Genomic DNA, 17,484 nt, shown 5'->3' with positions numbered 1-17,484 from the left:
AAAGTGAGAGAGCTTATTAAACCATATATGGCCTTAAAGAGGCGTGTAGGAAACATATGAGAAGCTAACCACGTTCCAACACTATCACCAGCCGCGTCTGAATCTCGCCTTAGTCATTCAATCTTGATTATATTGGTATGATGCGATACAAGCCGATAATTCACTTCTAAATTTAGCACCCTCAAGTAGTTCTCCAGGAATCCTTCAAGATCAAAAAATTAGGTCAACTTAATACTTTCTTGGCTTTGAATTCTCCCTTCTATCAAAGGATTTAGATTTGTCAAATAATATACTTGCATGATCTCATTTGTGACAACTTCTTTCTAGGCTCCAAACCTGTATCAACACCATCTGATAACTCTCTAAAATTTCTGCGGGACTGTGAGGCTCTATTGCCAGACATTTGTACAAATTAAAGAAACATAGACGCATTATTGTAGAATACCAAAACAAAACCTATCATCCCATACATCGTTCAATAACCCATCAAGTTTTCTTTACAAGACTGGTCTCATTCACTTCATGTTTGCAACTCGAGTAATCAAGTATCTCAAACAATGCCCAAGCAATTGTCGTTTTTTACCTAGAAAGTCACCGCTACAACCCATTGGTTTCACAACCGTAGAATGGGATCGATACATTTATTCTATAATATTAAGTTTTGGACAATTCTTCTTCCATTATAGAGATCTAATATCTTTGAGAACAAATAAACATCTTACAGTATACATATCATATTATGAGGCAGATATAGAGCACATTCACTTCAACTATCCAAGTGAAAGAGTGAAAGTTAATTTACAATAAAGTTTCTCATTCTAATTACCTTAAAGAACGAGTCGTGACAAGGAATGAAAGGGAAAAAGATAGATAGAGACGCAAAAGTATATTCTACGATCCATCGCATCATCATAGATGAAGCTATGTCTATTAATGTGTTTATCATGCGAAAATCATAGGTTCCAAAATTCTTATAATGTTTTAATGTTCTAGAATTTAAACATGATTTTGAAAACTGTAACTTACTTTTTCTTCTCAACGACTCGAAGTTGTTGTTCTTTTTTTCAGGGACTAAATTAAACCTTGCATGTTTTGAAAGAGTAAAGTGAAATTTGATTATGTTGATAATAATAATAACACATAACTCATATGCAATATAAAATACTATTGATTAGTTATATTATATAGTATAGACTTACATAGTTACAGTGTAGTATCTTTTGCAAGTGCTCCCAATAAGCACCAGTGGTCTAGTGAGAATAGTACCCTGCCACGGTACAGACCCGGGTTCGATTCCCGTGGTGCACAAGTAGAGCTATGTGAACAAATTAGTGATGTTTGTACCTCACCAGTCATCCTTCGTTTGGATGAAGTGTAAACTCCCTGAGCTCTATTTTAATTTTAATTGTCATTTACCAGTCTCAAAAGCATAATATTATTTTCACCATAGTTTGAATTAAATTTTTCTTTTTTTGTTTGTTTTGAATTAGTTTGTTTAAACCACGACCATTTTAATTATTATGCATTGTATATAGGGTTTATGAACATTTAATTTAAGCATTACCCACTATCTACTATACATTTAATTTTATACTTTGATGTGATGTTTTTTTAAATTAATTATCTCGTCTCAATGTTTTTATCTTATATGCCCCTCATCTCTTTGTCATTTTGTCTTGTCTATTATGTTCAAACTGAACCTAAGTCTTATGCGAGGCTATAAGTGTGACACTTCGAACAAAACCAAACAAGTCGAGTTGGGTGCCCTAGAGAGGACTGGAATATGAAAACTAGTTGACCTCCCTCCTCATGTAAAACCATTAGGATGCAAACGGACATAAAAAAGCAGGCATGACAGAGATGGTATATTGAACAATTTAAGGCCATATTGTGGCAAAAGTGTATAACATAATATAGGGACTAGATTTCTATGATACATACTCCCCTCCATCCAAAATGACCAGTGTGATTCTAGTAGTCACACTAACTCTCAAGCACAATTGGAATATACATAAACTTGATGTAAAAAAGTACATTCATAGATGGAAACCTTCAAGAAGTTGTTTATATGGAAATAACCCATGTGGCTATCTCGTCTAGACCTAACAAAGTGAGAGAGCTTATTAAATCCATATATGGCCTTAAAGAGGCGTGTAGGAAAACATATGAGAAGCTAACCACGTTCCAACACAATATCACCAAGCCGCGTCTGAATCTCGCCTTAGTCATTCACATTATTGATAGTATATTGGTATGATGCGATACAAGCCGATAATTCACTTTCTAAATTTAGCACCCTCAAAGTAGTTCTCCAGGAATCCTTCAAGATCAAAAATTAGGTCAACTTAAATACTTTCTTGGCTTTGAATTCTCCCGTTCTATCAAAGGAATTTATATTTGTCAAATAATATACTTGCATGATCTCATTTGTGACAACTTCTTTCTAGGCTCCAAACCTGTATCAACACCATCTGATAACTCTCTAAAATTTCTGCGGACTGTGAGGCTCTATTGCCAGACATTTGTACAATTAAAGAAACATAGACGCATTATTGTAGAATACCAAAACAAAACCTATCATCCCATACATCGTTCAATAACCCATCAAGTTTCTTTACAAGACTGGTCTCATTCACTTCCATGTTGCAACTCGAGTAATCAAGTATCTCAAACAATGCCCAAGCAATTGTCTGTTTTACCTAGAAAGTCACCGCTACAACCCATTGGTTCACAACCGTAGAATGGGATCGATACATTTATTCTATAATATTAAGTTTTGGACAATTCTTCTTCCATATAGAGATCTAATATCTTTGAGAACAAATAAACATCTTACAGTATACATATCATATGAGGCACAATATAGAGCACATTCACTTCAACTATCCAAGTGAAAGAGTGAAAGTTAATTTACAATAAAGTTTCTCATTCTAATTACCTTAAAGAACGAGTCGTGACAAGGAATGAAAGGAAAAAGATAGATAGAGACGCAAAAGTATATTTCTACGATCCATCGCATCATCATAGATGAAGCTATGTCTATTAATGTGTTTATCATGCGAAAATCATAGGTTCCAAAATTCTTATAATGTTTTAATGTTCTAGAATTTAAACATGATTTTGAAAACTGTAACTTACTTTTTCTTCTCAACGACTCGAAGTTGTTGTTCTTTTTTTCAGGGACTAAATTAAACCTTGCATGTTTTGAAAGAGTAAAGTGAAATTTGATTATGTTGATAATAATAATAACAACATAACTCATATGCAATATAAATACTATTGATTAGTTATATTATATAGTATAGACTTGCATAGTTACATGTGTAGTATCTTTTGCAAGTGCTCCCAATAAGCACCAGTGGTCTAGTGGTAGAATAGTACCCTGCCACGGTACAGATGGGTTCGATTCCCGGCTGGTGCACAAGTAGAGCTATGATGAACAAATTAGTGATGTTTGGTAACCTCACAGTCATCCTTCATTGGATGAAGTGTAAACTCCCTGTTCTCTATTTTAATTTTAAATTGTCATTTACCAGTCTCAAAAGCATAATATTATTTTCACCATAGTTTGAATTAAATTTTTTCTTTTTTGTTTGTTTTTGAATTAGTTTGTTTAAATCACGACCATTTTAATTATTATGCATTGTATATAGGGTTTATGAACATTTAATTTAAGCATTACCCACTATCTACTATAGATTTAATTTTATACTTTGATGTGATGTTTTTTTAAATTATATTATCTCGTCTCAATGTTTTTATCTTATATGCCCCTCATCTCTTTGTCATTTTGTCTTGTCTATTAATGTTCAAACTGAACCTAAGTCTTATGCCGAGGCTATAAGTGTGACACTTCGAACAAAACCAAACAAGTCGAGTTGGGTGCCCTAGAGAGGACTGGAATATGAAAACTAGTTGACCTCCCTCCTCATGTAAAACCATTAGGATGCAAACGGACATAAAAAAGCAGGCATGACAGAGATGGTATATTGAACAATTTAAGGCCATATTGTGGCAAAAGTGTATAACATAATATAGGGACTAGATTTCTATGATACATACTCCCCTCCATCCAAAATGACCAGTGTGATTCTAGTAGTCACACAACTCTCAAAGCACAATTGGAATATACATAAACTTGATGTAAAAAGTACATTCATAGATGGAAACCTTCAAGAAGTTGTTTATATGGAAATAACCCATGTGGCTATCTCGTCTAGACCTAACAAAGTGAGAGAGCTTATTAAATCCATATATGGCCTTAAAGAGGCGTGTAGGAAAACATATGAGAAGCTAACCACGTTCCAACACAATATCACCAAGCCGCGTCTGAATCTCGCCTTAGTCATTCACATTATTGATAGTATATTGGTATGATGCGATACAAGCCGATAATTCACTTTCTAAATTTAGCACCCTCAAAGTAGTTCTCCAGGAATCCTTCAAGATCAAAAAATTAGGTCAACTTAAATACTTTCTTGGCTTTGAATTCTCCCGTTCTATCAAAGGAATTTATATTTGTCAAATAATATACTTGCATGATCTCATTTGTGACAACTTCTTTCTAGGCTCCAAACCTGTATCAACACCATCCGATAACTCTCTAAAATTTCTGCGGGACTGTGAGGCTCTATTGCCAGACATTTGTACAAATTAAAGAAACATAGACGCATTATTGTAGAATACCAAAACAAAACCTATCATCCCATACATCGTTCAATAACCCATCAAGTTTCTTTACAAGACTGGTCTCATTCACTTCCATGTTGCAACTCGAGTAATCAAGTATCTCAAACAATGCCCAAGCAATTGTCTGTTTTTACCTAGAAAGTCACCGCTACAACCCATTGGTTTCACACCGTAGAATGGGATCGATACATTTATTCTATATATTAAGTTTTGGACAATTCTTCTTCCATTATAGAGATCTAATATCTTTGAGAACAAATAAACATCTTACAGTATACATATCATATTATGAGGCAGAATATAGAGCACATTCACTTCAACTATCCAAGTGAAAGAGTGAAAGTTAATTTACAATAAAGTTTCTCATTCTAATTACCTTAAAGAACGAGTCGTGACAAGGAATGAAGGGAAAAAAGATAGATAGAGACGCAAAAGCATATTCTACGATCCATCGCATCATCATAGATGAAGCTATGTCTATTAATGTGTGTATCATGCGAAAATCATAGGTTCCAAAATTCTTATTAATGTTTTAATGTTCTAGAATTTAAACATGATTTTGAAAACTGTAACTTACTTTTTCTTCTCAACGACTCGAAGTTGTTGTTCTTTTTTTCAGGGACTAAATTAAACCTTGCATGTTTTGAAAGAGTAAAGTGAAATTTGATTATGTTGATAATAATAATAACAACATAACTCATATGCAATATAAAATACTATTGATTAGTTATATTATATAGTATAGACTTGCATAGTTACATGTGTAGTATCTTTTGCAAGTGCTCCTAATCAGCACCAGTGGTCTAGTGGTAGAATAGTACCCTGCCACGGTACAGACTGGGGTTCGATTCCCGGCTGGTGCCACAAGTAGAGCTATGATGAACAAATTAGTGATGTTTGGTAACCTCACCAGTCATCCTTCATTTGGATGAGTGTAAACTCCCTGAGCTCTATTTTAATTTTAAATTGTCATTTACCAGTCTCAAAAGCATAATATTATTTTCACCATAGTTTGAATTAAATTTTTCTTTTTTTGTTTGTTTTTGAATTAGTTTGTTTAAACCACGACCATATTAATTATTATGCATTGTATATAGGGTTTATGAACATTTAATTTAAGCATTACCCACTATCTACTATAGATTTAATTTTATACTTTGATGTGATGTTTTTTTAAATTATATTATCTCGTCTCAATGTTTTTATCTTATATGCCCCTCATCTCTTTTCATTTTGTCTTGTCTATTAATGTTCAAACTGAACCTAAGTCTTATGCCGAGGCTATAAGTGTGACACTTCGAACAAAACCAAACAAGTCGAGTTGGGTGCCCTAGAGAGGACTGGAATATGAAAACTAGTTGACCTCCCTCCTCATGTAAAACCATTAGGACGCAAACGGACATAAAAAAGCAGGCATGACAGAGATGGTATATTGAACAATTTAAGGCCATATTGTGGCAAAAGTGTATAACATAATACAGGGACAAGATTTCTATGATACAATCCCCTCCATCCAAATGACCAGTGTGATTCTAGTAGTCACACAAACTCTCAAAGCACAATTGGAATATACATAAACTTGATGTAAAAAGTACATTCATAGATGGAAAACTTCAAGAAGTTTTTTATATGGAAATAACCCATGTGGTATCTCGTCTAGACCTAACAAAGTGAGAGAGCTTATTAAATCCATATATGGCCTTAAAGAGGCGTGTAGGAAACCATATGAGAAGCTAACCACGTTCCAACACAATATCACCAAGCCGCGTCTGAATCTCGCCTTAGTCATTCACATTATTGATAATATATTGGTATGATGCGATACAAGCCGATAATTCACTTCTATATTTAGCACCCTCAAAGTAGTTCTCAGGAATCCTTCAAGATCAAAAAAATTAGGTAAACTTAAATACTTTCTTAGCTTTGAATTCTCCCGTTCTATCAAAGGAATTATATTTGTCAAATAATATACTTGCATGATCTCATTTGTGACAACTTCTTTCTAGGCTCCAAACCTGTATCAACACCATCCGATAACTCTCTAAAATTTCTGCGGGACTGTGAGGCTCTATTGCCAGACATTTGTACAAATTAAAGAATCATAGATGCATTATTGTAGAATACCAAAGCAAAACCTATCATCCCATACATCATTCAATAACCCATCAAGTTCTCTTTACAAGACTGGTCTCATTCACTTCCATGTTGCAACTCGAGTAATCAAGTATCTCAAACAATGCCCAAGCAATTGTCTGTTTTTTACCTAGAAAGTCACCGCTACAACCCATTGGTTTCACAACCGTAGAATGGGATCGATACATTTATTCTATAATATTATGTTTTGGACAATTCTTCTTCCATTATAGAGATCTAATATCTTTGAGAACCAATAAACATCTTACAGTATACATATCATATTATGAGGCAGAATATAGAGCACATTCACTTCAACTATCCAAGTGAAAGAGTGAAAGTTAATTTACAATAAAGTTCTCATTCTAATTACCTAAAGAACGAGTCGTGACAAGGAATGAAAGGGAAAAGATAGATAGAGACGCAAAAGCATATTCTACGATCCATCGCATCATCATAGATGAAGCTATGTCTATTAATGTGTTTATCATGCGAAAATCATAGGTTCCAAAATTCTTATAATGTTTTATGTTCTAGAATTTAAACATGATTTTGAAAACTGTAACTTACTTTTTCTTCTCAACGACTCGAAGTTGTTGTTCTTTTTTTCAGGGACTAAATTAAACCTTGCATGTTTTGAAAGAGTAAAGTGAAATTTGATTATGTTGATAATAATAATAACAACATAACTCATATGCAATATAAAATACTATTGATTAGTTATATTATATAGTATAGACTTGCATAGTTACATGTGTAGTATCTTTTGCAAGTGCTCCTAATCAGCACCAGTGGTCTAGTGGTAGAATAGTACCCTGCCACGGTACAGACTTGGGTTCGATTCCCGGCTGGTGCACAAGTAGAGCTATGATGAACAAATTAGTGATGTTTGGTAACCTCACCAGTCATCCTTCATTTGGATGAAGTGTAAACTCCCTGAGCTCTATTTTAATTTTAAATTGTCATTTACCAGTCTCAAAAGCATAATATTATTTTCACCATAGTTTGAATTAAATTTTTCTTTTTTTGTTTGTTTTTGAATTAGTTTGTTTAAACCACGACCATATTAATTATTATGCATTGTATATAGGGTTTATGAACATTTAATTTAAGCATTACCCACTATCTACTATAGATTTAATTTTATACTTTGATGTGATGTTTTTTTAAATTATATTATCTCGTCTCAATGTTTTATCTTATATGCCCCTCATCTCTTTGTCATTTTGTCTTGTCTATTAATGTTCAAACTGAACCTAAGTCTTATGCCGAGGCTATAAGTGTGACACTTCGAACAAAACCAAACAAGTCGAGTTGGGTGCCCTAGAGAGGACTGGAATATGAAAACTAGTTGACCTCCCTCCTCATGTAAAACCATTAGGACGCAAACGGACATAAAAAAGCAGGCATGACAGAGATGGTATATTGAACAATTTAAGGCCATATTGTGGCAAAAGTGTATAACATAATACAGGGACTAGATTTCTATGATACATACTCCCCTCCATCCAAAATGACCAGTGTGATTCTAGTAGTCACACAAACTCTCAAAGCACAATTGGAATATACATAAACTTGATGTAAAAAGTACATTCATAGATGGAAACCTTCAAGAAGTTGTTTATATGGAAATAACCCATGTGGCTATCTCGTCTAGACCTAACAAAGTGAGAGAGCTTATTAAATCCATATATGGCCTTAAAGAGGCGTGTAGGAAAACATATGAGAAGCTAACCACGTTCCAACACAATATCACCAAGCCGCGTCTGAATCTCGCCTTAGTCATTCACATTATTGATAATATATTGGTATGATGCGATACAAGCCGATAATTCACTTTCTATATTTAGCACCCTCAAAGTAGTTCTCCAGGAATCCTTCAAGATCAAAAAATTAGGTAAACTTAAATACTTTCTTGGCTTTGAATTCTCCCGTTCTATCAAAGGAATTTATATTTGTCAAATAATATACTTGCATGATCTCATTTGTGACAACTTCTTTCTAGGCTCCAAACCTGTATCAACACCATCCGATAACTCTCTAAAATTTCTGCGGGACTGTGAGGCTCTATTGCCAGACATTTGTACAAATTAAAGAATCATAGATGCATTATTGTAGAATACCAAAGCAAAACCTATCATCCCATACATCATTCAATAACCCATCAAGTTTCTTTACAAGACTGGTCTCATTCACTTCCATGTTGCAACTCGAGTAATCAAGTATCTCAAACAATGCCCAAGCAATTGTCTGTTTTTACCTAGAAAGTCACCGCTACAACCCATTGGTTTCACAACCGTAGAATGGGATCGATACATTTATTCTATAATATTATGTTTTGGACAATTCTTCTTCCATTATAGAGATCTAATATCTTTGAGAACCAATAAACATCTTACAGTATACATATCATATTATGAGGCAGAATATAGAGCACATTCACTTCAACTATCCAAGTGAAAGAGTGAAAGTTAATTTACAATAAAGTTTCTCATTCTAATTACCTTAAAGAACGAGTCGTGACAAGGAATGAAAGGGAAAAAGATAGATAGAGACGCAAAAGTATATTCTACGATCCATCGCATCATCATAGATGAAGCTATGTCTATTAATGTGTTTATCATGCGAAAATCATAGGTTCCAAAATTCTTATAATGTTTTAATGTTCTAGAATTTAAACATGATTTTGAAAACTGTAACTTACTTTTTCTTCTCAACGACTCGAAGTTGTTGTTCTTTTTTTCAGGGACTAAATTAAACCTTGCATGTTTTGAAAGAGTAAAGTGAAATTTGATTATGTTGATAATAATAATAACAACATAACTCATATGCAATATAAAATACTATTGATTAGTTATATTATATAGTATAGACTTGCATAGTTACATGTGTAGTATCTTTTGCAAGTGCTCTTAATAAGCACCAGTGGTCTAGTGGTAGAATAGTACCCTGCCACGGTACAGACCTGGGTTCGATTCCCGGCTGGTGCACAAGTAGAGCTATGATGAACAAATTAGTGATGTTTGGTAACCTCACCAGTCATCCTTCATTTGGATGAAGTGTAAACTCCCTGAGCTCTATTTAATTTTAAATTGTCATTTACCAGTCTCAAAAGCATAATATTATTTTCACCATAGTTTGAATTAAATTTTTCTTTTTTTGTTTGTTTTTGAATTAGTTTGTTTAAACCACGACCATATTAATTATTATGCATTGTATATAGGGTTTATGAACATTTAATTTAAGCATTACCCACTATCTACTATAGATTTAATTTTATACTTTGATGTGATGTTTTTTTAAATTATATTATCTCGTCTCAATGTTTTTATCTTATATGCCCCTCATCTCTTTGTCATTTTGTCTTGTCTATTAATGTTCAAACTGAACCTAAGTCTTATGCCGAGGCTATAAGTGTGACACTTCGAACAAAACCAAACAAGTCGAGTTGGGTGCCCTAGAGAGGACTGGAATATGAAAACTAGTTGACCTCCCTCCTCATGTAAAACCATTAGGACGCAAACGGACATAAAAAAGCAGGCATGACAGAGATGGTATATTGAACAATTTAAGGCCATATTGTGGCAAAAGTGTATAACATAATACAGGGACTAGATTTCTATGATACATACTCCCCTCCATCCAAAATGACCAGTGTGATTCTAGTAGTCACACAAACTCTCAAAGCACAATTGGAATATACATAAACTTGATGTAAAAAGTACATTCATAGATGGAAACCTTCAAGAAGTTGTTTATATGGAAATAACCCATGTGGCTATCTCGTCTAGACCTAACAAAGTGAGAGAGCTTATTAAATCCATATATGGCCTTAAAGAGGCGTGTAGGAAAACATATGAGAAGCTAACCACGTTCCAACACAATATCACCAAGCCGCGTCTGAATCTCGCCTTAGTCATTCACATTATTGATATATATTGGTATGATGCGATACAAGCCGATAATTCACTTTCTATATTTAGCACCCTCAAAGTAGTTCTCCAGGAATCCTTCAAGATCAAAAAATTAGGTAAACTTAAATACTTTCTTGGCTTTGAATTCTCCCGTTCTATCAAAGGAATTTATATTTGTCAAATAATATACTTGCATGATCTCATTTGTGACAACTTCTTTCTAGGCTCCAAACCTGTATCAACACCATCCGATAACTCTCTAAAATTTCTGCGGGACTGTGAGGCTCTATTGCCAGACATTTGTACAAATTAAAGAATCATAGATGCATTATTGTAGAATACCAAAGCAAAACCTATCATCCCATACATCATTCAATAACCCATCAAGTTTCTTTACAAGACTGGTCTCATTCACTTCCATGTTGCAACTCGAGTAATCAAGTATCTCAAACAATGCCCAAGCAATTGTCTGTTTTTACCTAGAAAGTCACCGCTACAACCCATTGGTTTCACAACCGTAGAATGGGATCGATACATTTATTCTATAATATTATGTTTTGGACAATTCTTCTTCCATTATAGAGATCTAATATCTTTGAGAACCAATAAACATCTTACAGTATACATATCATATTATGAGGCAGAATATAGAGCACATTCACTTCAACTATCCAAGTGAAAGAGTGAAAGTTAATTTACAATAAAGTTTCTCATTCTAATTACCTTAAAGAACGAGTCGTGACAAGGAATGAAAGGGAAAAAGATAGATAGAGACGCAAAAGCATATTCTACGATCCATCGCATCATCATAGATGAAGCTATGTCTATTAATGTGTTTATCATGCGAAAATCATAGGTTCCAAAATTCTTATAATGTTTTAATGTTCTAGAATTTAAACATGATTTTGAAAACTGTAACTTACTTTTTCTTCTCAACGACTCGAAGTTGTTGTTCTTTTTTTCAGGGACTAAATTAAACCTTGCATGTTTTGAAAGAGTAAAGTGAAATTTGATTATGTTGATAATAATAATAACAACATAACTCATATGCAATATAAAATACTATTGATTAGTTATATTATATAGTATAGACTTGCATAGTTACATGTGTAGTATCTTTTGCAAGTGCTCCTAATCAGCACCAGTGGTCTAGTGGTAGAATAGTACCCTGCCACGGTACAGACTTGGGTTCGATTCCCGGCTGGTGCACAAGTAGAGCTATGATGAACAAATTAGTGATGTTTGGTAACCTCACCAGTCATCCTTCATTTGGATGAAGTGTAAACTCCCTGAGCTCTATTTTAATTTTAAATTGTCATTTACCAGTCTCAAAAGCATAATATTATTTTCACCATAGTTTGAATTAAATTTTTCTTTTTTTGTTTGTTTTTGAATTAGTTTGTTTAAACCACGACCATTTTAATTATTATGCATTGTATATAGGGTTTATGAACATTTAATTTAAGCATTACCCACTATCTACTATAGATTTAATTTTATACTTTGATGTGATGTTTTTTTAAATTATATTATCTCGTCTCAATGTTTTTATCTTATATGCCCCTCATCTCTTTGTCATTTTGTCTTGTCTATTAATGTTCAAACTGAACCTAAGTCTTATGCCGAGGCTATAAGTGTGACACTTCGAACAAAACCAAACAAGTCGAGTTGGGTGCCCTAGAGAGGACTGGAATATGAAAACTAGTTGACCTCCCTCCTCATGTAAAACCATTAGGACGCAAACGGACATAAAAAAGCAGGCATGACAGAGATGGTATATTGAACAATTTAAGGCCATATTGTGGCAAAAGTGTATAACATAATACAGGGACTAGATTTCTATGATACATACTCCCCTCCATCCAAAATGACCAGTGTGATTCTAGTAGTCACACAAACTCTCAAAGCACAATTGGAATATACATAAACTTGATGTAAAAAGTACATTCATAGATGGAAACCTTCAAGAAGTTGTTTATATGGAAATAACCCATGTGGCTATCTCGTCTAGACCTAACAAAGTGAGAGAGCTTATTAAATCCATATATGGCCTTAAAGAGGCGTGTAGGAAAACATATGAGAAGCTAACCACGTTCCAACACAATATCACCAAGCCGCGTCTGAATCTCGCCTTAGTCATTCACATTATTGATAATATATTGGTATGATGCGATACAAGCCGATAATTCACTTTCTATATTTAGCACCCTCAAAGTAGTTCTCCAGGAATCCTTCAAGATCAAAAAATTAGGTAAACTTAAATACTTTCTTGGCTTTGAATTCTCCCGTTCTATCAAAGGAATTTATATTTGTCAAATAATATACTTGCATGATCTCATTTGTGACAACTTCTTTCTAGGCTCCAAACCTGTATCAACACCATCCGATAACTCTCTAAAATTTCTGCGGGACTGTGAGGCTCTATTGCCAGACATTTGTACAAATTAAAGAAACATAGATGCATTATTGTAGAATACCAAAGCAAAACCTATCATCCCATACATCATTCAATAACCCATCAAGTCTCTTTACAAGACTGGTCTCATTCACTTCCATGTTGCAACTCGAGTAATCAAGTATCTCAAACAATGCCCAAGCAATTGTCTGTTTTTACCTAGAAAGTCACCGCTACAACCCATTGGTTTCACAACCGTAGAATGGGATCGATACATTTATTCTATAATATTATGTTTTGGACAATTCTTCTTCCATTATAGAGATCTAATATCTTTGAGAACCAATAAACATCTTACAGTATACATATCATATTATGAGGCAGAATATAGAGCACATTCACTTCAACTATCCAAGTGAAAGAGTGAAAGTTAATTTACAATAAAGTTTCTCATTCTAATTACCTTAAAGAACGAGTCGTGACAAGGAATGAAAGGGAAAAAGATAGATAGAGACGCAAAAGTATATTCTACGATCCATCGCATCATCATAGATGAAGCTATGTCTATTAATGTGTTTATCATGCGAAAATCATAGGTTCCAAAATTCTTATAATGTTTTAATGTTCTAGAATTTAAACATGATTTTGAAAACTGTAACTTACTTTTTCTTCTCAACGACTCGAAGTTGTTGTTCTTTTTTTCAGGGACTAAATTAAACCTTGCATGTTTTGAAAGAGTAAAGTGAAATTTGATTATGTTGATAATAATAATAACAACATAACTCATATGCAATATAAAATACTATTGATTAGTTATATTATATAGTATAGACTTGCATAGTTACATGTGTAGTATCTTTTGCAAGTGCTCCTAATCAGCACCAGTGGTCTAGTGGTAGAATAGTACCCTGCCACGGTACAGACCTGGGTTCGATTCCCGGCTGGTGCACAAGTAGAGCTATGATGAACAAATTAGTGATGTTTGGTAACCTCACCAGTCATCCTTCATTTGGATGAAGTGTAAACTCCCTGAGCTCTATTTTAATTTTAAATTGTCATTTACCAGTCTCAAAAGCATAATATTATTTTCACCATAGTTTGAATTAAATTTTTCTTTTTTTGTTTGTTTTTGAATTAGTTTGTTTAAACCACGACCATATTAATTATTATGCATTGTATATAGGGTTTATGAACATTTAATTTAAGCATTACCCACTATCTACTATAGATTTAATTTTATACTTTGATGTGATGTTTTTTTAAATTATATTATCTCGTCTCAATGTTTTTATCTTATATGCCCCTCATCTCTTTGTCATTTTGTCTTGTCTATTAATGTTCAAACTGAACCTAAGTCTTATGCCGAGGCTATAAGTGTGACACTTCGAACAAAACCAAACAAGTCGAGTTGGGTGCCCTAGAGAGGACTGGAATATGAAAACTAGTTGACCTCCCTCCTCATGTAAAACCATTAGGACGCAAACGGACATAAAAAAGCAGGCATGACAGAGATGGTATATTGAACAATTTAAGGCCATATTGTGGCAAAAGTGTATAACATAATGCAGGGACTAGATTTCTATGATACATACTCCCCTCCATCCAAAATGACCAGTGTGATTCTAGTAGTCACACAAACTCTCAAAGCACAATTGGAATATACATAAACTTGATGTAAAAAGTACATTCATAGATGGAAACCTTCAAGAAGTTGTTTATATGGAAATAACCCATGTGGCTATCTCGTCTAGACCTAACAAAGTGAGAGAGCTTATTAAATCCATATATGGCCTTAAAGAGGCGTGTAGGAAAACATATGAGAAGCTAACCACGTTCCAACACAATATCACCAAGCCGCGTCTGAATCTCGCCTTAGTCATTCACATTATTGATAATATATTGGTATGATGCGATACAAGCCGATAATTCACTTTCTATATTTAGCACCCTCAAAGTAGTTCTCCAGGAATCCTTCAAGATCAAAAAATTAGGTAAACTTAAATACTTTCTTGGCTTTGAATTCTCCCGTTCTATCAAAGGAATTTATATTTGTCAAATAATATACTTGCATGATCTCATTTGTGACAACTTCTTTCTAGGCTCCAAACTTGTATCAACACCATCCGATAACTCTCTAAAATTTCTGCGGGACTGTGAGGCTCTATTGCCAGACATTTGTACAAATTAAAGAATCATAGATGCATTATTGTAGAATACCAAAGCAAAACCTATCATCCCATACATCATTCAATAACCCATCAAGTTTCTTTACAAGACTGGTCTCATTCACTTCCATGTTGCAACTCGAGTAATCAAGTATCTCAAACAATGCCCAAGCAATTGTCTGTTTTTACCTAGAAAGTCACCGCTACAACCCATTGGTTTCACAACCGTAGAATGGGATCGATACATTTATTCTATAATATTATGTTTTGGACAATTCTTCTTCCATTATAGAGATCTAATATCTTTGAGAACCAATAAACATCTTACAGTATACATATCATATTATGAGGCAGAATATAGAGCACATTCACTTCAACTATCCAAGTGAAAGAGTGAAAGTTAATTTACAATAAAGTTTCTCATTCTAATTACCTTAAAGAACGAGTCGTGACAAGGAATGAAAGGGAAAAAGATAGATAGAGACGCAAAAGTATATTCTACGATCCATCGCATCATCATAGATGAAGCTATGTCTATTAATGTGTTTATCATGCGAAAATCATAGGTTCCAAAATTCTTATAATGTTTTAATGTTCTAGAATTTAAACATGATTTTGAAAACTGTAACTTACTTTTTCTTCTCAACGACTCGAAGTTGTTGTTCTTTTTTTCAGAGACTAAATTAAACCTTGCATGTTTTGAAAGAGTAAAGTGAAATTTGATTATGTTGATAATAATAATAACAACATAACTCATATGCAATATAAAATACTATTGATTAGTTATATTATATAGTATAGACTTGCATAGTTACATGTGTAGTATCTTTTGCAAGTGCTCCCAATAAGCACCAGTGGTCTAGTGGTAGAATAGTACCCTGCCACGGTACAGACCCGGGTTCGATTCCCGGCTGGTGCATAAGTAGAGCTTTAATGAACAAATTAGTGATGGTTGGTAACCTCACCAGTCATCCTTCATTTGGATGAAGTGTAAACTCCCTGAGCTCTATTTTAATTTTAAATTGTCATTTACCAGTCTCAAAAGCATAATATTATTTTCACCATAGTTTGAATTAAATTTTTCTTTTTTTGTTTGTTTTTGAATTAGTTTGTTTAAACCACAACCATTTTAATTATTATGCATTGTATATAGGGTTTATGAACATTTAATTTAAGCATTACCCACTATCTACTATAGATTTAATTTTATACTTTGATGTGATGTTTTTTTAATTTATATTATCTCGTCTCAATGTTTTTATCTTATATGCCCCTCATCTCTTTGTCATTTTTGTTGGTGTAAGCCCTAAAGGCCAATACTTTTTGGTACTTTTATCGAATTATTTATTAATAATAAAAGGCATTTTCTTTATTATGGTTGATTAATAAAGTCCCTAGAACAGATAGTCCGTTTAATGTATTAAGTGTGACTTAATCATGAGAACACATTAAACATAAGGACACTATTCTTAAAGTATCTGTAGTCGAGCTTTAGTGTGAAGTGGGATAACATTAAAGCATTGAGACTATTATGTTTGTAGACTGATGATCACATCTCATGGATCATGGATAAAGAGTTATCAAGTCTTAAACATAGGTATGAATATTAGGAGTAATATTTATACCGGATTGACCCGCTATGAGAATACTATATAGAAAGTTATGCAAAGTGTCATAAGTTATTCTCATGGTGATAATAGTGTATACCACTCTTTGACCTGAAACCACTATGGATCCTAGATGTAGAGTCGAGTGCTTTATTGCTGATCCAACGTTGTCCGTAACTGGATAACCATAAAGGCAGTTGATGGGTACTCCACGAAGAATGCTGAGGGACATGAGTGACCTAGATGGAATTTGCCCATCCTGCATAACAGGATAAATGTCTATGGGCCCAATATTGAACTAGACAAGGATGACACGGTCTATGCCTTGTGTTCAATATAGACATAAGGGCAAAAGGGTAATTATACACATAATTATTATCACAGAAGGTTTTGTCAGATCACATGACATTTTCGTGTCTTGGGTAGCAGTGATGTGTTGCTAGATACCGCTCACTGTTTATTATGTTAAATGCGTGATTTAATATAATTGCCAACGTCACGAAAACCTACAGGGTCACACACAAAGGACGGATTGATGAGAGATAGAGTAACTAAGGAATACCGTAAGGTACGGTGCCCTT

At 33.8% G+C, this 17,484-nt stretch overlaps 5 non-coding genes across 5 annotated transcripts; all 5 read left to right on the top strand.

Annotated features, from left to right (window-relative positions):
• Nucleotides 1–7,607: 7,607 nt before the first annotated feature.
• Nucleotides 7,608–7,678, top strand: TRNAG-GCC (transfer RNA glycine (anticodon GCC)). The gene has a single exon. It is a non-coding gene; the product is annotated as a tRNA-Gly (tRNA).
• A 2,063-nt stretch (nucleotides 7,679–9,741) lies between these two features.
• TRNAG-GCC (transfer RNA glycine (anticodon GCC)) lies at nucleotides 9,742–9,812 on the top strand. Its single transcript has one exon. It is a non-coding gene; the product is annotated as a tRNA-Gly (tRNA).
• Nucleotides 9,813–11,874: 2,062 nt separating this feature from the next.
• TRNAG-GCC (transfer RNA glycine (anticodon GCC)) lies at nucleotides 11,875–11,945 on the top strand. The gene has a single exon. It is a non-coding gene; the product is annotated as a tRNA-Gly (tRNA).
• A 2,064-nt stretch (nucleotides 11,946–14,009) lies between these two features.
• On the top strand, nucleotides 14,010–14,080 carry TRNAG-GCC (transfer RNA glycine (anticodon GCC)). Its single transcript has one exon. It is a non-coding gene; the product is annotated as a tRNA-Gly (tRNA).
• A 2,064-nt stretch (nucleotides 14,081–16,144) lies between these two features.
• TRNAG-GCC (transfer RNA glycine (anticodon GCC)) lies at nucleotides 16,145–16,215 on the top strand. The gene has a single exon. It is a non-coding gene; the product is annotated as a tRNA-Gly (tRNA).
• Nucleotides 16,216–17,484: the final 1,269 nt, after the last annotated feature.

The sequence above is a fragment of the Lathyrus oleraceus genome, unplaced genomic scaffold (assembly GCF_024323335.1).
Source record: "Lathyrus oleraceus cultivar Zhongwan6 unplaced genomic scaffold, CAAS_Psat_ZW6_1.0 chrUn0143, whole genome shotgun sequence".
Lineage (NCBI taxonomy): Eukaryota > Viridiplantae > Streptophyta > Magnoliopsida > Fabales > Fabaceae > Lathyrus > Lathyrus oleraceus.
Note: the sequence above shows the minus strand (reverse complement) of the source record. Positions and strands in the feature narration are given on the sequence as shown.